The 16,845-nt window shown below is 44.2% G+C and overlaps 1 long non-coding RNA gene across 1 annotated transcript in view; it reads left to right on the forward strand.

The window, feature by feature from the left end:
• LOC308610935 overlaps positions 1 to 16,845 on the forward strand; it is a 178,391-nt gene that overhangs the window by 68,002 nt on the left and 93,544 nt on the right. Inside the window, exon 2 of the long non-coding RNA XR_014014712.1 lies at positions 2,255 to 2,400. This is a non-coding gene — a long non-coding RNA (uncharacterized lncRNA). The remainder of the gene's footprint in view (positions 1 to 2,254; positions 2,401 to 16,845) is intronic.

The following is a 16,845-nucleotide window of genomic DNA, read 5'->3' on the forward strand; positions in this document are numbered from 1 at the left end:
TGGTAGGAGTAAGAGGTGGTCTGTCTATATATTCAGGGTGAGGGTAGAAATGTATATACACACACACACACACATATACAGTTTGTATGTTGGAGTAGTGGTGGGGAGCTTGTATTCTGGAGAGGTAGCATAATGTATAGTGTTTGGGAGGGGATCCATATGTTCAGGGGTTAGGAATATTTGCATGTGTGTGTCCATAGGTGTGTGAGAATTGTGTATGTATATTAGTAAGACTGCAGAGGTTGTCGGTGTTTTTCTGTTTTGAGTGTGTCTGAGCATTTGGGGTGTATACTCATGAGTAGTTTGTGGATGTGTGTATTTGTGATTTGTGAGTGTAGCAGGAGGCTTCGAGTCCTCTATGTGTCTATTTCAAAATGTAATGCCTGAAGAATTTAGTGGTGTTGCTTGTATGTGTGTTCTCAGTATTAGTGAGGTGGACTTATATGGACAGTTGACCCTTGAACAACATGGGTTTGAGGCACACGGGTCCACTTATAGTGGATTTCTTTTTCAGTAACTACTACAGGACTACTACAGGATCCGTGGATGCAGAGCCACTGCATGGAGGGTTGGCGCCCTAACCCCCAAGCTGTTCAAGGGTCAGCTGTCTTTGATAAGTATAGATTATTTGTGTCTGTGTGTGTTTGAGTTCCTGGGGCTCCTGGGGTATGTATTCTGTGGGACGTGAGAGTTTAGTTTGTGTGTTTGGAAACCAGTAGGCTGTGTGGGTTCTGTGTGTGTGCAGGAGTCCTGCAGTCTATGTATTTTAGGGCCGTGGGATTGCATATGGGTCTTTTTTTGGGTTGCACATGAGGCAGTTGTGTACTTGGTGACCCTGTGTGCTTAGGTACTCAGTGTGTACATCTGGATGGCATATTGGTTGCACATGTTTGTTTTCAGGCCCATGTTGTGTGTGTATATATAGTTGTGAGAGTGGAATGTGAATATTCAGGGTGAGTAACGTTTCATCTGTAAAAATTTAGGTAGTAAGAGGTGGTCTGTTTGTGTATTTATTCAGGGTGAGGGTGTGTGTTCAGGAGATATATATATATATATCTATGTACAAACACAAATGTGTATGTGGTGTCCTTTTGGTTATATATCTGTGGTGGGAGTTGAGAGTTCTCCTTGGGGTGTAAGTGGATTCTGTGCACATATTCACAGGAAAAGTTATGGGATGTGCTGGAACTGGTTCATACTGTCTTGGGAGAGTCAATGGTGCATATCTCTTCCCAGCTGTGTGTTTAGTGATGTCAGGTGGGTAGCTTGAAATTGGTCCTGCTGGGAATATTTATACCATGTAGATACCATAAGGGAAGTCTTTCCCGCCTTCCTCGGAGAGCTTTTTATCAAGCACTTAGCAGCGTACCACTGATGTGCGTGTTTGGATTGTGTATGTATGAAGCAAGAATATTTGGGCATCGGTGGGTACGTATGGGACCCTCATGTGAATTGTGAGTGGGGCATCTGGGGCTATGGGCCCTTGTATATGTGCATTGACCCTGGTAATTGTGAATCATTGCATTGCTCCTATCAGGTTGGTCTGTTCTTTAGGGCCAGAGAATCCCCACAAATGTTGTTGATTCCCAGTAGAAATCATGCATGGATACAGGGGTGTCTGTACCTTAGGCAGGTGGACACTCCTTCAGCATTTGTGTGGTCCTAGCATCTGGGTCCCTAGAAGGGGGCGCCTGGCGGACAGATGGCCATGCAGAGCAGAACCTTCACAGGTGTGTTGTTGGCATGACAGGCAGCAATCAGAAAGTCATGGGGCTTCCTGGATAGGAGGTCAGATGACCAAGGGCTCTCCCAGGAAAACCCCCTGAGAATCAGTTGGACAGCTACAGGCGTTCCTGGCTCTTCTGTGGCACAGCGGACGTGCAAGGACACCCTCCACATGGGGTCCAGAGCCATGTGTCCCTGAGCCCAACTGCCCCAGGGTGGTGGGAACTGTTGCATATCAGGCTGGTCAACTGTATCACTAGGTCTCAACCAACCTGTCTCATGGAAACCTAAGTCCTCACGGATAGGCAGGACCTCTAGGGATCACTGAGCTGACAAGGACAGAGGTAGGGAGGCTTTGTCACTGAGGGAGAGTTGGGGACTGAGACCTGGAGAGCCTGGGGAGTCCCACTCTGAGGAGATGTGGCTCTGATGTTCCCAAACCCTTTAGACATGTTCTCTGTTCTTTTCTGAAGGCTCAAGATGCTTCTAGCAGTGGGAAGCTTATCTCAGTTTCATGTTTCTCTGATAGGATGAACTGACCCTTTTATTCACTCTTCCACATCGAGCTGCAAACCCATCAGAGGGAACCATGTGATCGTTGTAGCCACCAGCTGACCCCACAGCCACCTTGTGCCTGCCTTGGACCCACCCAAGCATTTCTGAGCCTTCTTTATGGTGAGTCTTGTGGCCTTTTCTCCCTCATTGTGACTCCTCCTGCCAATAAAACATGCTGTGAATGTTAACAAAAGGAAACCTGCACTAGAATTGGAGTCTGGAAGGCCCGTAGAGGGAGCTCTCATGCCGTGCCACTCATCATCAATTACCCCAACAGGAAGAGGTCATTTACTGACCCCAAAGAGGAAGTGCAACCACTTTACTACCCCAGCTGGAGGAGGGAAGACTTCCTTCCTGGCCAGCAACAAGAAATAGAAAATAGAAATAGCTAATAGAAAATTCCACAGTTTAGCCAATGAGACGCCGTTGTCATCTGAAGTTTTACTTTCCTCCAGTGAACTTTCATTTTTTCCCTTGATGATGACTTTCTTTCCTTGTCCCACCCTCCTTACTATACAAGTCTTCTGGGATTTCCCTGGTGGTCCAGCAGCCAAGACTCCGCGCTTCCAATGCACGGGGCATGGGTTCGATCCCTGGTCGGGGAACTAAGATTTCCACATGCCATGTGGCATGGCCAAAAAAAAAGAAAGCCTTCCATGTTGTGTAACCCGTTGGAGTATCTCCCTTTCTATCAGATGAGATGCTGCCTGATTCATGAATCGTTTAATAAGGCCAATTTATTCAAAATTCAAAGTAAATCTTCCAATTTACTCCGTTAAATTTTGTTTTTTAATACATTGGGGGCATGCAGAGGTGGCCACTAACAGTTTAGTATGTATCCTTCCAGAAATGTTCTGTATAAAAATATGTATGTGCACTTTTCTAAAATCCACTCTTATGATTGCTACTGCTAACAAGATGATTTTATGATTAAATGCTTATCTTTTTAAAAAGAAAAAGGTAAATATATTGGTGGCAGTGATGGGATCTGAAGCAAATTTCTGATAACATTTGGGACAAGGAGGAACAGGTGTGGTGCCCACAACTCCTTTGAGTTCACTGTCTTTCTTGCCATTCCTGAAGGTTGTTGGTAAGCTCCTCTTGGTTTGAGCTCCATTCTCTTTGTGTTTGTGCTCCCAATCTAATTGGCTTTCCTTTACAGGGCAGGTCAGTTTGGCTGGTAGAGGATTCTCCTTGAGGCCAAACCCCTAGCCTTTCAGATGGAAATTCCCAGGACACAGTAACATCTCTTGGTTATTGCCAGTATATTTTTGAGTGGTCAACCATAGCCCCTAATATTGTTCCCTGGATTCCACACTGGGCACTGCTGACAGTGTAGTCTGCACTTGCCCATCTGTTTGGAATCAGCCCCCAGTTTCCATGCTTGGAGCTGTTGGTGGTGGCTATAGTTCTCCATTTTGTTTGGAATCAGTTTGCAGTCCCCCTTCCTTGGGATTTGCCGTTTGGATCTTTTTCCTCAGTCCAAGGATCCCTGGGAATCGGTGGTGGTGCATACCAGGCCTTCTTTTGTCCAGGACATAGTAACATCTCTTTGTTACTGCTGATATATTAAGGCGCAGGTTTTTTGTGTGTTCTTTTGGGTTGACAAAGGCTAGCTAAGGAAATGAGATCCTTTATCGCCCAAGAGTTGAGAATGCCAGCTTCTGGCACACCTGCTTATTTTATATTTAAGAACTATGGTCCTGGAGGTTATAGATATTTAGAAAGATGGAAAAATTATACTAATATTGATGTAGAATTACAGTGGTCATTGTGGGGCATGTTCCAGTTAGACAAGATTGTACATTTAAGGAAACCACTAGAGAGCAAGGGTTCACAGATTGCACAGGGAGAATGAGATGCCTGCTTTACTTGGTATGTAAAAGTTTACAGACGGTTTCAAGATTCCAAAATAGCTTCGTTTAGAGACTTAGAACAAAAAGCTAATGAAAAATTAAAGAGACAAAAGGTACCTGAGACAAAAGACCGCAGGACGGATGTGACTGCAGACGCACCTCCTACTGTCCCCCCCTTTCCGTTGTCACCCGAGGACTCTTGTTTCACTCATTTCCTGTCTGAAATACTTCTCTATTCCAAAAAGAATATTTAACAATTGCCATTTAAAGTAAAACTACCTGAGGTTGCAGGTGAGCCCCCTCAGGTGTCCTTTACCCCTTGGTCAAAGACTGAACTGAGAGCTGTAGTCAAAGAATTCTCTAAACCTTGGAGGAACCCCCAACATTTTTTAAAGAACTTAGAGTCACTGTCAGGGCGTATGTCCCCAAACTGCTAGATCTTTATCCACTTGTACACATGTTGGTAGGACTGGGGGAAGCCCCAGAATGGATGTGGGAAGCAAAATGACATAATCCCTAGGATGGTATTCAAGATCCTCAACCTAAAAAGGCTTGCAGAATAACAACTAACCTTTTATAAGCTATTCCTAAAATCTTCCCTGCTCACACTTGGTCTATTATTAATTGGCCTAATGATTGCTCTATTATTCACTCATACAAACAAAAGAGGGGTGAATCTGTGGAAGACTTTACAGCCAGTTTGGAGGCTCTCTTTTTACAGCAGTTGGTGTTCCAAGGAATTAAAAGGCCACTCAGCCTGCTTTAACTGCCCTCTTTGTAAGTGGATTATCTTCTGAGATGAGTGGATTGATAAAAGGGCAGAAAAGAGGGTGGGAGGCTATAGGCCTGACTGAACTCGTGACTATAGCTGAGCATTTTGAAAGGACCTTGGAGCAAGACCACAAACAGAAATCCACCAAGCTCATAGCCTTACAGTTACAACAGCTCTAAGGCAAGGGACACAAAATGACACCTGGGCCTCCCCCATTACAACCTCCTAGGGGTCCATGATCAATTTGATGACCCAAAGTTGATGTTTCATTTGTAATCAGTGAGGACACTGGAAAAAGAGGTGTCCTCAAAAGTCCTATGCAAACTCTTCACAAATGCTCTGATATCTGTCTCAAAGGGAGGGCCCCCCATGACCCTCTCCCCTAGTTGGCAGAACTCCAGAGGTTCTCTGGTAAACTATTAGCAGCAATGACCTTAAACAGCCCAGAGGAAAATATAATGAAAAACGGCCAAATTTTAGTTGATACTGGACCTATGCTTTCTACTTGAAACCCCACTCTCATATTTTACTTTGAAATCTACATTAAACTCTAACCCTAACTGTAAACATAATTACCTAACCCTTTAACACCCTACCCCTAGCCCTAACCAGAGCTGTGCTTTCTACTCTAAATCCCACCCTCAAAGAACAACAGGTGCCTCTGAGTAAAGAGGATGTTTCCATAGTGGGAGTACCTAATACAGTTCAGAGAGAATTTTTATCTCAACCAAGATTCCTTTCTGCTATGCAGTATAGCCCCAGTTAATCTATTCAGTAGAGATCTCTTTTCTAACTTCAAAGGGCCAGTACATTTTGCCTCCAGTGGAGATCTCACCTTAAAATTTCCTGATCAACGTGAACCTGATCAGTTATGTTCCTTACAATCTGTCCTGGACCTAAAAGCGGAAGTTCAACAAAAGTTCCCTAATTGGATGGAGATGCCTGCAAATTTGGGGGCTACTTCTGACAGTGTTAACATGAGAAGAATAAAAAAATGCAAACCTATAAAGATTCAGATAGATGTAGCTAAACCTCTCCCTAGGTTTCCTCAAGAGCTATTAAAGCCTGCGGTCATACAAGGTCCCATAGCTATTGTAGAAGACCTAATTGCCCAGGAGGTAATCATTCGTGTACTCGTCCCTGCAGCATGCCAATCTTGCCTGGTTGGAAACCTGGCAGGATGGCGATTTGTCCAGGACTTGGGAGCTGTTAATAAAAATAGTTTTCCCCTGTTTTCCTGTTGTTCCAAACCTAGCCACCCTTGTGTCACAAGCTTGAACTGAGTTGAAATGGTTTACAGTTGGAGACCTTTGTTCACCTTTCTTCAGCATCCCGGAGACCCAACAGCCAATATCTACATGCCTTTACTTGGAACAATCAACAATATACCTGCACTTTTATGCCTCAAGGGTTCACTGGGACTCCTTCTTTTTTCCTCCCAAGTACTTCACCAAGATTTAAGTACCCTCTAGTTCCCTGAGAAATCAGCCTTTTTACCATATGGAGATAACCTCGTGCTGTACTCAGCTACTGTAAAGGTTCCATAAGGCATTCATAAAAGATTCCATTTATTTGCTGCAACAGTTAGCTGAGAAAGAACAAAGGAAAAATTACAATTATCCGTAGACGCTGTTCATTACCTAGGACGTAATCTAAGCACTGAAGAAGGAATTCAGCTATCTCCAGAGAGAATTAGGCTGATACAGGAACTTCCTAGACTCACAACTAAGTGCTAGCATTGTGGATTTCTAGGTTTAGCTGGTTATTGCAAGCTCTAGGTTCCAAATTTTTCTGTTACCTCTTCCACTCTGTGAACTTCTTAAAGATTTAGTTCCTGAATCCTTTGCCTGGGAAGATAAACACAAGCAGGTTTTTATAAGGCTAAAACAAGCACTGCAAGAGCTGCCTGCCTTAGGGTTACCCAAATGATCAGGTTCAGGTTGATCCGTAAACTTTTTTTTTTTTTTTTTTTTTTTTTGCGGTACGCGGGCCTCTCACTGTTGTGGCCTCTCCCGTTGCGGAGCACAGGCTCTGGACACGCAGGCTCAGCGGCCATGGCTCACGGGCCCAGCCGCTCTGCGGCATGTGGGATCTTCCCGGACCGGGGCACGAACCCGTGTCCCCTGCATCGGCAGGTGAACTGTCAACCACTGCGCCACCAGGGAAGCCCGATCCGGATACTTTAAGGTGAGATCTCCACTGGAGGCAAAGTATATTAGCCCTTTTAAGTTCGAAAAGAGATCTCTACTTAATAGATTAACTTTAGGTTATTCAAAACCTTTTACTTTATTTGTGCATGAAAGGCATAATCAGGCCGCGCAGAACTCTGTGAGCATGGTAGTAAACACAGGCCTATTGCCTGTTATAGCATACAACTTGATTCAGTTGCTTTTGCCTGTCTCAGGTGTCTTAAGGTTATAGCCACAACTGCAAATTTAGTGGAAGCCTTGGCAGATTTGACTCTAGGAAATGAAGTTTATTTGCAAACTCCACACCTTGTCCTCAGTCTTCTTAACGCTGAATTGACAACATTTCTCCGCAAGTATCACTGGATTAACTTCCTGTGAAATCCTGCTTTCACCACCTAATCTTTAAACGTCACACCGTTCTCAGTCCTGCTACACTACTACCTCTGCCTCACAAAGGTGAGGGCCGTGACTGCCAGGTAACAGTGTCCCATGGGAATTCCCTGGTAGTCCATTGGTTAGGACTCCGAGCTTCCACTGCAGGGAGCGCGGGTTGGATCTCTGGTCGAGGAACTAAGATCCCACGAGCCACATGGCGCGGCCCAAAACAAAAACAAAACAAACAGAAAACAGTGTCCCGTTTTGTGACACCGTGTCCTGAGTAAAGATGTTACCAAGTCCAAGCTTGCTCTGCTTGCCGCACGACAGGCCATAAATCGGAGATGAGGTGTTGAGGCAAGGAATATGACTTTATTCAGAAAGCCAGCAGACCGAGAAGATGGCAGAGTAAAGTCTCAAAATAACCATCTTATCGGGGTTTGGGTGCCAGTTTCTTTTATAATACAGAGATGGGGAGGAGATGAGGAGGTAAAGTAAGAAGGCCAGAAGTTTTGCGAATAGCCCCTGGAATGGCCAGCCTCGGGGAGGAGATGTGTTAATTTCTTCTTAATTGTAGCCATCCACAGGTGGAAGGAGTCCATATGTTTCCCTGAACAAAGGCACTTTGGTTTAACATTCAGACAGAGGGACAGGGTTCCCCGAGGCAGGCCATTATGTACAGGTACAGACAGTATCCTTTTAGTGAACAAAAGCAGCAGAAGGCAACGGTTAAAGTAAAAGGAACAGATCCCATGTGTAGTCTGATTTGGCTCTTCCCTGTTACAATTCCCTACTGTCAATGTCCATTCCACAGTCTTGTGGATAAAAGGGGGTGACGGCCCTTCCAATTGCTTCATCAGATGGATCTTTCCGGGAGTGTCCACCATTGGTGCCGGTGTTCCAAACGTTGGGTTTTTGGTTTTTTTGTTCCTCTCTAGAAAGTGTGTTCTTTACACCTGTAGCCTTAAAAAAATATTCTCAGCCTAAAAGTTGAGAGTTACGACCTCTTTGATGGGAATTTTGAGGGCTTCAAGCCTGGGAGGCAGCATCTCAAGTTAAGGAATTCAGCACTTTTCTATGGATGGGAAGATGCAAGAGTCTGGGCTCACTGAAATCAGTCATTTGATATGTGCCTCAGCTCTCCGGGGCCTGTATCCTATATTCTCATATCCTGAGTTTCGTCAGGGCTCACCGGCTCACGTTGGGGGGCTGCAGTCGCTAATGACTGATGTGTCAGGAAATATTCCATTTCTCAGATCCTCTCCTCTTGGTCAGGATTTTGACCAATATTTGGGAGACATTTCAGGATCAAATTTTGTCCCATGGCGCTGGGAGGCTCATCCCAGGCCAGGGGAGAATTCTTGATATGCCACTCCAGGTGCTAGTTTTTGGATTAGGCCCTATTGATAATTAAAGATCTTCTGGATCCTCTATCTAATTATGATCCAGGAGACATTTTCCCTTGTTGCTTCCTCCTGTACCTAGAATCACACTATTACAATTATTTCATGTTATAAATGTGGTCTATTTCCTCAAGATGTTTAGCCATTGAAGTATTGTTGGAGGCCTGGTTCCATACTGGGTACTGTAAGAGACACCAATCTTATAAAGTAGACAGGATATAAGTAATGCAGCTAGTAACGTTAACAAAGACACAGTACAGCAGGGAGACACAAAGAGCAAACAATCTGGAAACAAAGAACAATGATCAGTATAACTACTTGTAATCCAATTGCAATAGCGAGCGACCAGAGGTACCATAACTGATTTAGTGAGCCATCCGCTGTTTCAGTGTACCAGCAGTGCGTACTTAGACGTGCATGGCTTAATCTTTGAGACAAGCGTATGCTACTGGCAGGATCACCCAGGTAGAGAGAAAAAGATAAATGTTTCAATTCTGCTTACAAGGGTATAATTTAACAAATGACTGTAAATCATAATGAGTTTAAGGGGAGCGTTTTGCTTACACCTGGAAAACACAGATTGAAAACAGTCATTTTTCAGATAGAAACCATAAAAATTATAACCATAATTATAACCAAAATTATAACCCTTTTACCCAGGCATGTGCAACTAATCGTTTTTGTTAACAGCTTTATGAAGCCATCAGGTTTCCCATTAGAATTCTTCAAGTTCTTACCCAGTTCACCTTTATGGTTTGAAAATCAGAAACTTGTATTTATCCAAAGGTCGTTTCTATAAATCTTCTTGAAGAGGAAGCATTTTTGCAAAGGCATCAGAGTGAAACCATGACTGTGTACAATGGTGAAAGACTTAAGAAGGCACGTTTCAATCTGATTACAGTGCAATTGAGAAAGTAATGTGGTTACTGCGGTGACATGCAACACTTTCAGATAATAAAGAGAATTCTGACTGGTAACATTTTACCAGGACATACCAAATTTTAGGAACTCCATATAATCTGTAGAATACCTGTGTCATTTGGCATACAATAGAACCTAAGAAGATTTATTGCTTATTTGACAACACTTCCCATGTCATTCAACCTAATTAGTTAATATCTCACTTGGGGTGTTTCAGGGGCCCTTTGAAGCACCCCAAAGTTAGCTAGAGGTCAAAGGAACTTCATTATAATTTGAGTTGGGAAGTTTTGTCAAAAAAATAAGAAAAGGGTTTAAAACAGATAGGATGCCATGTCACTGTGAAACAATAGTTATTCACTTAGCCAAAGTAACAATAAAAGATTTCAAAGGCAAGTACAGAACAGATCTCTTAAAAGGTAGAAAAACTTAAAATCTGGTATCAAAGGCAGTCCGAAATCTTAAGAAACCTTGTCTTCTTAACAGAGAGAAAAGCGAAATTCAAGTTGTGCACCAGCTTATTTTTAAAATGTATTTACCCAATTAAACTTATTTTAAACTTAGTCCTGACCACGTACAGAACTCTTTTTTTCAGGGTCCACTTTCCATAAACCTTCTGTCACTTACTTTAGCACAATTCTGACTTTCAAGTGGTCAAATATCTGGAGAGATTAATTTTAGATAGACCTTCCTAAAAGATAAGTATTTTAAAAAGTTCACCTAAAGCTCTTACCTCATTTGCCTTTTCTTTCCTTAAAAGTTTCTTCACATCAAGTTATTTCCTTGCTGACAAATTTGCAACAGATATAACAAGATTTTATTTAGCTTATATTAAACGTAGGCACAATAAAAGTATTATACTTAATGTTGATGACTCTAACAGCATGTCTATATTAATTAGATCAACAAACGAACGTTAATACCAGGTCTTAATTAATACTGACTATTTCCCAGTTCACATGAACCTGAAGCTCATTTAGCTCAGTTTCTCTTGTATTTAGAATAGTTTGGTGTGTAAGTGCTTACTTTTCTTTAAGCCAATTAAATAGAGCTCATCCACAAATCAACCTCAGCAATGTTATCCAAAGACAAAGACACATACAAGGACACAAACATACAGAGACGTCATGGTTGTCATTTCAGAATTTCAGCACTGAGTCAGGTACAGCCATGTGAAGCCCATCAGTTTAGAAAAAGAGGTTGGATTCAAATTAGGTTTCTGGCAGATGGAACAAATCCAACTCACTTGTCTAGATGGCTGAATTTTTACAGAAAAGACACTTAGGTTTTTTATTTATCCTTGATAAGTCAGTTTCTAAATTACTTTACCCTCTTTCAAAAAGGTGCATTTTAGAAAGATGGCAGAGATGAGAGTTCCTGAGAAGACCAGAAAGGACATTTGCATCTCAAAGATACAGGCAAGTTTTTCCTAGGATGACTTTGTTTCCCCTTTGTTTAATATTTACAAGCCTCTTAAGATAAACAGGGAGGGTTTGGGGAGTGGTATCTATTGGAGAGTCAATCAACTCGTTCCCCACTGTCAAAGTTCCCCGGGGCTCCTGTGGGGAAATTAGAATCGGACGCCTCAAGTCCAAGGGAGTCCCCCTGGCCTCTTATAGGATGTCCGCACAAGGGAACTTGCCCTGCTGTGGATGTGGCTCCCAGTCCAAATTGGGTGGCTTGTGGAGTCTTAGATGGTGATACTAAATCAGGCTCCTGTCCTCTGGGGGTTAACACAGAAACTTCTATTTGATCCCCGTGGGTAGGGGAAACAGGAGGTGGTGAATATGATGGCGGCATGGGGGGAGGGTGGGCAGGTGGAACAACTGCCGGTGCAGCTTGCTGTTTTGCAAAACACTTCTAACTGCGAGATCCTATAAAAATTGAGTGAGCCATTTAGGGGCTACCGCCCTTGTGATCCTATATTTTGGGTCCACACCCTATTACAATAGTATACATGTCTTTCTTAGTCATAGGCTCAGGGCTATGTTACACCCATTTATCTACTATAGGCCCCACCCAAAGGGCTCTCCTTCAGGGTTGATGGAGTATTTCCCATTTTGTACACCCAAACGCAAAAGACGCAAACAAATTCTGGCATCAGTGCACACAAAACCAAGACCAAAACCAAGGAACCAGTTCCCAAATCGGTTCTGAGGGGGTGTAGTGGTGTAGAGAGCAGCCGTCTGGTGCAGAAGCCCACAGGCAGCTAGGAGGAGCTGTGTTAGTCCAAAGGGTCCGGGACACATAGTCCATTCTCAGCCCAGAAGGAGCAGCCAGGGGGAACCAGTGGGAGGGCTTGACTAATTGAGCTTTGTGCCTGCTATAAAGCTTATTGTTTAGCTCTTGGCCAGTAAACTATGGAGGGTTTGTACGTGGCTGCATAAATGGGTCTAAGAATGATGGACAAGTGTGGTATTCGTTGCCTCCAAAGTGTGGAGACCTAAGTAAGATGTGTTGGGCTTGCTATAGTGTGTTGGGGGGCTGAATAGTTAACAGCTGAGGTTTAGCTGCAAAAGGAATTTCCTGGCTTTTAGAGGATCAGTTAATGCCCAGAAATTTAATAGTTGTGGACAGCCCTTGAATTTTATGTGGGGCAATAAATAGCCCACCTGTATGTTATAGATGGGTCACCAACCATGTTAGGGCCTTGTGCACCAGTCTCCTGAGGGGCTGTGGATTAGAACATCCGTATAGTGCCAGACGGTGCAAGGGGACCCCAGGTCTTGCCAGCAAAGACTGTGGGCAATAGCTGGGCTGTTAAGATAGCCAGTAGGCAGACAGGTTAAAACATACTGGGTGCTTTCTGAAGTAAAAGTAGACTGCAGCTGGGACTCCTTAATAACTGGTACTGAATAGAACATAACAGCTAGATTGTCACAGCAAAGTAATTCCCTGGAGCCCTTTGGATATCCTTAATGAACTGGACAGTGTTGGAAATGGGAGCCTTAATAGTGGGGATCAGCATTTGTATTTCAATAGTTGATTATAAGTCACCACTCATTAATAGCAGGCTTTAATAGCAGCCAAATGGGGAAATTGAAAAGGAGAAATGGTGTGTTTAATGACTTCTTCTTTTCATAAATTCTGAATTATGGGCTGCAATCCCACAGCCCCCTGTCATACATGTTATTGGGGGATATTTACTGTCTTAGGTGGCAGTCTTATGGGCTCCCAGTTTCAGCTTCCACCAGGAAGGCCAGGAATTTGGGTTTGTTCCAAATGGCGTTGCAGTACATCAAGGCATCCATAGCTGTAACGGGAAAGGGTAGGGCCAAAGGGGCTACCACCCCTAAAAGATTTTTAATAAAGATTGTTTCAATAGCGACATTCAATGGAAGTTGAATGCTTTCTACTCCCCTGACTACTATGCCTTGTAATCTAAAGTGTGGCCCTTGCTTATAATTGGAGGGGTTCCCAGGAGGCACTGTAATTTGAGCTCCCGTGGTCAATGAGAGCCATAAGAAGATTTGTTTATGTGTGTCCCAAGGAAAATTAGAGAAGTATATGGGCAAATGTCCCAGAGGAGGGCCACGCTCCAGGGATCTGCCAGGTCCCTAAGGCAGAGGCGTTGGCAGAGGTCAGGGTAGAGGATTCGGAGAGGTGACGGCTACCCATCACTCCAGTCTCCGGAAGAGTCTGCAGCGCCTGAGCAAAAATTTCTAACTTGTGCTTGGGCGGTCTCAAGTTGACATCATTAGGGACCCCCGATCTCCAGAGCTGCCAATACAGGGAGGTCTGTAGTCATCTCATGAAGGATGGAGCTGTGTGATGGCACCACCCCTTGGTGGAGCTCAGTAAGGGTCCCAGAAGTCCCTATATCCCTTAAGGGTCCTCTGCTGGGTTCCTGGCCAATGGGGCAGCGGGGCCCATGTGCCTTTACTGGCAAGCGAAATTAGGGGCTTCCGAAAACTTTTCTTTTTCGTATCCAGATACAACATGGATGCAGTCCCACGCCTGTTGGACTGTATCTGCCGTTTCTTTGAATCGTAACAGCGTGGCTCTACAATTAGGGGGAGCACCCTTCTCCCCCTTCCCTTGGACAAATGTTTTCTAGAAAAATTTGCCTTTCAACCATGGTATAGTTACATGTCTCTGTTTCTTGTTCATGCTGGTCATCTGATGTTTTGGTGCAATGGATGGTGACAGGGAACACCTGGAATGGAGTTTCCTCTTCCTGACTCATACGCTGCCACTTCCTGTTTAGGGTGTCCCAGTCAGCCTGGGTGGGGTCAAGGGATGACTTGCAACAGCAGCAAGAAATGCAGCAACATAGGAGGCACTTACCTCAGCGGCATTTGCCCGTTCAGGGTACCGTGATGCCCCTGGTACAGCTGCCTCTATCATCGGTTAGGGCTGTGTGGGGAACTCTTGGATGTATGTTTCGGGCATAGGATGGTTTGGGGTAATAGTAAAGCTGTGTAGAGACTGTGTATGTGTGATCTGGGGAGAGATGAGGGGCACGAGTGCCTTTGTGAGTGTACGGTTGGTGTAGCATGGTGTGGCTGGGTGGTGGGCTGCTTCTGGGTGTTTTGAGGCTATGTGTGCAGGCATTTGAGAAGAGGTAGGGGTGTGCATTTTAATGCTCTGTGTGTTGGATCCGTGTGTATTCAGAGTGCAGGGGTTATACACATGCTCATCCTGTAGGGTAAGAGTCCAGGGAGTGTATTTTTGATGTGGAGGAATTTGCAGAGATTGGGGTTGTCAGTGTAAACTGGGGCCGCCAGCTGTGTGTGTATAATCAGGGGGTGTGACAGGCGGTTTATAGTGTCTCAAGAGGGAAATGGGTGTGTGTTTGTATTGGGGGTGTGAGGTCATGATGTGTTTTGGGGGGAGTATTTAGGAGAAGGTTGGAAACATTGTGTCTCTCTGATGGTATTTTGTGTTTGTCTCAGCTTCTGAGGCATTGTACATACGTGGATGTTGACAGCTGTGTGCGGACTGTATGTGTTCTACTTGGATTTGGGGGGTTGTGTCTTCTATTAAGAAGTCTGTGAGTTTGGTTTGAATATATTTGGCTATTGTTGAAGGGTTTGTGTGTTTGCATTGAGGGGTTATATGGGGTTGGGTGGATTTTTGTGGGGTATGAGGATTTAGGTGTTTGATTATCAGGGGCCGTTGGGGGTGTGTTTTTGTATTCAAGACTGTGGCTGTGGTTTTATTGGGGTTTGTAGTGCATGTATATTGGAGCAGGAGGGTTCTGGGCACACAGTCAGGCATTTGCTTATAAGTAGGGAGTTTGTGTGTTTGAGGATGTTTGGAGCTCTGTGGGGCTCTGTGATGGTGGCACAGGTGACTGTGGGCAGGTGGAGTGTGTGTTGGGCTGGAAGGGAAACTCGAGGGCCTGTTGGGGACTGTGAGGCACCCATGTGAACTCCCACGTGGACTGACCTTTGTTCCTTCTGATCTTCTGTGGCTTGTCCGCATCCTGATCTTCTGTGGCATCTACTCCCCTGGAATGGTCAGCGATCCTCTGCTCATTCTTAGCCAGATGAGTCAGGAAATGTCACTTCCTCTGGCAGCTGGATGTGCCTCTTGCAAGTGAGTGGTCCTGGAGTCCAGGGTGCAGGACTGGTGGACAGATGCAGAGTGAAGCTGATTCCCCCATGAGCCCTCTCCTCAGTGAGGTGGCCAGGAGGTCAGGGCTGTATCTCCAGAAGGTCAGACCTGGCCAGTCCTCTCTAGAATGTGCTGGAGCGGCCAACTCGTTGAACGCACCCTGCCAGGAGATAAACAGACCCTGAGGACAATTCCTAAGGGAGAAGTCTATACCTACCCATCTTCCACTTTCTCCTTTGGATGGCCTCTACCACAAGGTAAAAGCTAAGCCCCCTCACACGGCCTTTCTTGGCCTGGTCTTACTGAGCGGCCAGTCTCTCCCCACATCCTGGCTCACTATGGGCCCTCTGGTGATACCAGCAAGAGGGCTCCCTGCATGTCAGTTTTCACCTCCTTCCCTTGGCCCATGCTGCCCTTGCTGTTTGTCCTGCTCTTACTCTCCCAAGGCTGTTAAGTCACCCTGTCCAGGTGGGAAGGATCCACTGAAAATGCACATTTGAGTAATTACTGCATCACCTGAGTCTCTAGCATGTACCAGGCACTATGACGCTTGCCAAATCCCTAAAAACCCCACAAAGCGGATATGCTATTAGTTGAACTTTGCAGGTGATGAAGCTGAGGTTCAGAGGTGAGCAACCATGACCAAGTACCCTGTATGTACCAGAATATCAATCAGACTGGTCAACGTATCCAATAAAGCCAAACATTAGTCTGATCAGTACGCCTAGATGCAAGGCTGTAAAGGCGCAAAATATGTCCCAGCACGAGAAAGAGCAGTGCCAAGTACCCCAGCAAAGAAGCAGTGTTCATATCTTGCTTTCTTAATCGAAATAACTGCACATCAACCCACAACTTCCTACTCTGTTAATAGGAGAAAAATACCAATGTGCGTTGTCCTGTAAAACTACCTTAAAAGAATATGTATGATCCCGAGTGCTTTAGTAATGACCCCAAATCACCATCATGAAGTTGGGATACTTCTTAAAGCACTGCAAGTCTTACACACTGGCATATAGAATCTGTAAAGTCAGTTCTTTGGGTAATGATGGTAGATAGAAGTGGCCCAGAAGGACAGAAGACAGAAAATAGAGCAGAAACTGTTTGTCCAGAGGTGACAATGGGTCATAGCCAAGGTTCAAGCATTACGAGGGAGGTGGTGAAAATAATAATGGGCATAGAGTGTAATAAGTCAAGGATATCTAATGTAGTTTCTAATGAATGTTTGTGAAAGACATATAACTAAAAAGATAATAGGCTGGGAGGTGAAATAATACAAAACATTTGATATATTTTTTACAAGGATAAAAGAAAATAGAAATGAACATTAAAGAAGTAGGTCTTTAGAAATAGAAATAGAATATAGAAAAACTATAAGATGGTTAATAACCTCACAATATGATGAGGCAACTTAGATTTATTTTGTTTAAATAAATTGGTAGACTATATTTACAGTAGTTTTAAGTTTAAAGAGAATTTTTGAGCAGAGTATTGAG

This window comes from Mesoplodon bidens (genome assembly GCF_964165515.1).
Source record: "Mesoplodon bidens genome assembly, contig: HAP1_SCAFFOLD_96, whole genome shotgun sequence".
In the NCBI taxonomy this organism is placed as follows: Eukaryota; Metazoa; Chordata; class Mammalia; order Artiodactyla; family Ziphiidae; genus Mesoplodon; species Mesoplodon bidens.